This window comes from Ochotona princeps, unplaced genomic scaffold, assembly GCF_030435755.1.
Source record: "Ochotona princeps isolate mOchPri1 unplaced genomic scaffold, mOchPri1.hap1 HAP1_SCAFFOLD_293, whole genome shotgun sequence".
Taxonomy (NCBI): domain Eukaryota; kingdom Metazoa; phylum Chordata; class Mammalia; order Lagomorpha; family Ochotonidae; genus Ochotona; species Ochotona princeps.
Window position 1 is genome coordinate 121029 of NW_026700291.1, and position 5543 is coordinate 126571.

Below are 5543 nucleotides of genomic sequence, written 5' to 3' on the forward strand. Positions count from 1 at the left end.
AACTTCCCATGCAGATGCCTCCTCAAGCCCTGCCTGCTGTATTTTATTCTCTCTCTCTCTCTCTCTCTCTCTCTCTCTCTCTCTCTCTCTCTCTCTCTCTCTCAAGATTTATTTACCTTCATTGGAAAGTCTGATATAAACTCAGCAGTTTACCCTTGTTCCCAGGCCTTGGGGCTCATTCTCATTGAGGGCAGAGTGGGGGTGGGGGAGGATGACACTACTTAAGGAGAGAATCCTTAGCAGGCAGAAAAGTCAGAGTGTGGACCTGGGAACTCCTCATAGCCTGCAGTGTCTCCTCCAGAATCTTAGCTCTCTACTGCAAACACACATTAAAAACACATTATGAGGAAAGTGTATGGTAAGCAGTCCATTTGATGGTTTACTAATTTCCTTGTTGTTGAGAAGTCCGAGTTGATTATGTATTTAATATGATAACAATTTGTGTGCTGTGAATTGCATTAAGAGTTATGTAGGGCAGAGATGATACTTACTAAATGTATAAAATGGATTGATGAGATTAGCCAGTTAAATCTTTTCACCAGTAAGGCACTCAACAGCCCATGAGATATTTATTAAAAATGTCAAGTAAATCCTCTTATTTTTGTATCATAGTGTCAAATAGCAGTAAAATAAACATGTTAAGATCCTTAATTTACTGCTATGTTTCACTGTAAAATTTACCTTTGTTAAAATTTGCTTCTGTTCAAATTTGTTGAGATCGCACGTAAAAGTATCCTAATATTACTTTGGCTGGTATTTTCTAATTACTGTATAATATTTTGGGAATGTAAATTTTATTTGAATGTCAACTACAGTTAAACATGTGCTGTTTGTTTTTCTTGCTCAGGTTTTGTAATCTGATCGAATGTTTTTATTATTGTTTAATAAATGTTTGCTTTATTAAAAAAAAGAAATTAAAAAAATAAAAAAAAAAAAACCAAATGAAGATCGTGGCCTCTGAGATTTTCTTTAACACCAGATGTGTTATGTTTGTTTAATACAAATGTATTACCAACAACTTATCACAAAACAATTATTTCATCATCTCCAGTTAGTAGAGGCCTCAGGGTCAAGGCTCAATCTCTATACACAGGTGCAGGTTAATGCTAAGGGAGAGCAAGTGTCAGCTCTTTCTGGAGTTTTGTCCCCTTTAAGAAATTATCTGGGTGCAGAGTGCAGTATCCTTGCATCTGAAATACTCCACTTACACGAGCCATGATCCCCTGTAGGTGTCAGTTCTAATCTGAGCAACGTTGCTTCCCATTCAACTCCCTGCCTGTGGCCTGGGAAAGCAGTTGGAGAGAGCCTAAAGCCTTGGTACCCTGCACCCATGTGGAGGACCAAGAAGAGGCTCCGAGCTCCTGGGTTTGGATTGACACAACCCAGGCCTTTTCAGTCACTTGGGGAGTGAAACAATGAACACAAGATCTTCCTCTGTTTCTCTCCTCCTCCTCTCTGTATATATGATTTTTCAATAAAAATTAAATAATTTTAAAAAGATGCTTGTCCCAGATATTGAGCACAAATAATATTTTTTAAACTAGTCAAACCCAATTTTTATTAGGCTTTTTAGCAGCAGACTTGGACCACTGCCCTTATTCCCTGAAATAACTTATGAAATCAGGAACAAATACACTCGCAAATTTGTAAGTGCTCAAGGCCACCAGAATTTTATCTTTGGAAAGATTCTTGGTTGGTACAAATAATCCTCTGAATAAACCAACTTCTGTGTGCAAAATGAAAGGGCCCAGTTTCTCAAAAACACTATCCTAACATTTACCTGGGCCATTCTCAATGTTTTACTCCCTAGTAGCCAAGGCTGAGAAAAACCACAGTGCATCAATCATTTCATTTTTGTTTATGATTTATGTTTACTTTTATTGGAAAGTCAGATATACAGAGAGGAGGAGAGACATAGAGGAAGATCTTGCATCCGGTGATTCACTCCGCATTTGACCACAAGGCCAAACATCACTATACAACTTCAACAGCAGGAAGAAACATCATGAACAACATCATGAAATTAATTAACATGGCATTGAGTGACCAGTAAGTTAGAAAATGCAAGCTCATAACCACATCCTGCAACTACTTCCTTGACATCTCTCAATTTTAATATATACACAACCGGCTGCTATAAACCCTTTTTTTTCCTCCCAACACAACATGTTTTTGAGTTTAACCTAAATCAGTGAGGCACAGGAACAATGAAACAATCAACTTTAACATCCATCATATATAACAGCTGAGTACAAACTTAGTATCAACATTTCTATGCAGTTGTATCTTGTTTAGCATTAACAGTCATAAATTCAAAAAGTTTTTTTTTTGGGGGGTGGGGGTAGAATCTTAAGCCACAATCTAAACTTTGCAGTATGTAGTGATTAAGCCACAGTTTTGCAGAACTTTGCATTTTAGCAATTAAAGAATAGAAAAGTTTTAGGCAGGTGAGCAGGGAAATCCCCAACAACCCAGCGAATGAGGAAGAATTTAACTCTGCATCCTTCCTAATAAAGTCCAGGTGAAGCAAATAGGGAGCCTGACCTATATTTACAGGCTGAGCAAGTATAGGTTAGTTGACCTTTTACCTAGGTGTTCCAATTTCTATATCAGTGTCTCTCTGTCTATCTGAAAAGCCAAACGTGAAGCCTGATCAGTAAGGTACAAGCTGGGGGATTATCAACTAGCTGACTTTTATTAGTCTCTGTCTATCTGAACTAATTAGAGGACTCACAAGCAACTCTGATGGTCGGTGTATGAGAGGGCTGGAAGCCAAGGCTGGAACTAGATAAGGACCAGAGAAAGCTTATCTCCTGAGTCCAGAAAGAAGCTTACAATCCTTGTATTTCTGAGTGCAGCCTGGGGCTCCTGGCTGTAGCTCTGATGTCACCAGACACTATGAAAGGGTTTTTCTTCAAAAGCAGTGATGCAGAGTGAGGAACCCAAGGTCCCTCTACTGTGCCCCTCCCACCCTGGGGCCTGAGATGCTGATACACACTCACTGCTTCCAGCTTGAGGAGTTGGATGCCCAGCACAGGCTCCTTCAGGGAAGGGAGCTCACAGGGCAGCACCTCCTGAGCCACCTGCGTCTTTTTGGGAACAGAACCAGCAATGAAGCTATGGCAGGGCCAGAGAACAGAAGTTTCACAGGCTTTTCCTGTGTGCGTCAGGTTGGATCAATCCCACAGACCTGGACTACGCATGACGTCAGAGGCTGTACAGTCAATCAGAAGTGCAATGGGTGTAGGCTATGCCTTAGAATTTGAGAGAAAGGGGGAGTGAAGGGAGTGGCTTCATTGCTGGAATCTCAGAAAAATCGCAACTTTGGCTTCATGAGATTCAATGCACATTTAAAAGATTAATTCAGCAAACCCTCCAGTTTTCCCTGTCCCTGCCTCTGTCTCTTCCAGGCACTGCCATCCAAACAGCCATCTTACAGACTCACAGTGCAAGAAGACAGATTAAAAGCACTTCACTTCAGCTCATAAATCACTTGATCTAAAAGCCGACAGAAACCAGATTGGCTGCAGCAGATCTCTTTCTCCAAATATGAACTAATAAGAGAACTGCCCTGAGTAATATAAGCAGAAAATGAAAGGGTGCTGTAAAGCCAGGGGAGGGCAGAGAATGAGTGGTGCGTGGGTGTAAGGATAAGTACTTTTGGTTTTTGCCTGAGAGGAGGCCGCAGTGCAACTTTCTTAGTTCATCCAGAATCCAGATTCATCCAACACCAGGCGCCTCCACCATGCCACCCAAGTTTGACCCCAATGCAATTAAATTAGTGTGCCTGCAGTACACAGGTGGCAAGGTGGGTACCACGTCCGCCTGGCCCCCAAGACTGGTCCCCTGGGTCTGTCTCCAAAGAAGTTGGGTTATGACATTGCCAAGGTCACCAGGGACTGGAAGGGCCTACAGATCACAGTGAAGATGACCATCCAGATCTGACAAGAGCAGATTGAGGTGGTGCTGTTGGCCTCTGTCCTGATCATCAAGGCCTTCAAGGAGCCATCCAGGGACCACAAGAAGCAGAAGAACATCAAACACAGTGGGAACATCACATTTGATGAAATTGTCAACATCGACGGCAGATACGCCACTGATCCTTAGCCAGAAAACTTTCTGGAACCATCAAAGAGAATCTGGGGACTGCCCAGTCAATGAGCTGTAACGTGGATGGCCACCACCTGCACAACATCATAGATGACATCAATAGTGGTGCTGTGGAGTGCCCAGCTAGCTAAGAAGAGAAACTGTCTCAATGAAGGATCATCTGGCAATCCAAAAAAAAAAAAAAAAAAAAAAAGGAATCAATAGAGAAGAGAGGAGGACAACAGAATGGGCCAAGTGAGAAAAGTGAGAAGGCAGCATGGAGCAAGGAGAAGAGCGATATCAGAGGGACTAAGCAACCAGCTTGGGTGGTACCAAAGAGCAGAGGGCGAAAAAGCCCTAGAAGAACCATGGCTAAGCAAGACAACTATGGCTCAAATATGCAAAATAATTGTTTCACTAAGATCTTCAAAAGAAAATATCGAACATGATATATATTTCTCATTTTTTAAAGTTGTACTACAATGCATTTATTAACATCAAATAGTATTCACCAGGAAGGGAGCAGCCACTGGAGCTGGGGCAGGCCCGGGTACAGCTCACTGCATGTACATGATGGCTAGAATCAGGGCTCCGAGCACGGAGACGGACCTCTCTTGGAACCTGACAGGAGCCAAGAGGCTGCTAGAATTTTCAACTCCCAGAACACAAGGTTACTCCCACCCAATCCCATCCACCGAACAATATTGTCGGTGAGTGGAGCCCGGGCCTGACTTGTTCTCCAGATTTTCCCTCTCAGTGTACTCACCAGGAAGGGAGCAGCCTCTGGAGCTTAGGCAGGCCCAGGGACATCTCACCATGTGTACACATTGGCTGGAATCAGGGCTCCAAGCAGAGAGATAGACCCAGCATGGAATCTGCCAAGATTCACTATTATTCATTAGAGGATCAAAATGAGATAGAGAGCCTCCAAGGTACTGATTCACGCCCCAGATGATTACACAATGATCAGGACTAGGAGCCAGGCTGAAGCAAGGGATCTGAAACTCTACCTGGGTTTCCCATGTGAGTGCAGGGGTTCAAGCACCTGGACAACCTTGTACTACTCTCTCAGGTGCATCAGCAGGGAGTTGAACCTGAAGCAGAGCAACTGGGACTCAAACTGCCACTCACATGTGTTTCTGAAACTGCAGATGATGGCTTAATCTCTCTGTGCCACAATGCCAGCCCAGTAGGGCCCACTTTGGAGAGACAAGTCTATGGTTATAAATTTACCTAGTTTTTAACTATCTCCACATTTCTTATGCCTAAGCCAGTGTGTCTACCATGTATGTACATAGCCACTTTACTGGGTTGTTTAGGAAATGACAAGGGGCATTCTAGATAGGTTCAGCACACATATGGTTTTATTTGCCTTTAGCGGAATCTGCAAGCAAGGAACCTGGCCAGAGGGAGGTAGACAGTGCCTCAGTGTCTAGCAGGGAAGATTTTAAATG

The 5543-nt window shown here is 42.9% G+C and overlaps 1 pseudogene; it reads left to right on the plus strand.

The window, feature by feature from the left end:
* The first annotated feature begins 3730 nt into the window (after positions 1 to 3730).
* LOC131479290 (large ribosomal subunit protein uL11-like) lies at positions 3731 to 4241 on the plus strand (annotated as a pseudogene).
* The last annotated feature ends 1302 nt before the right edge of the window (positions 4242 to 5543 follow it).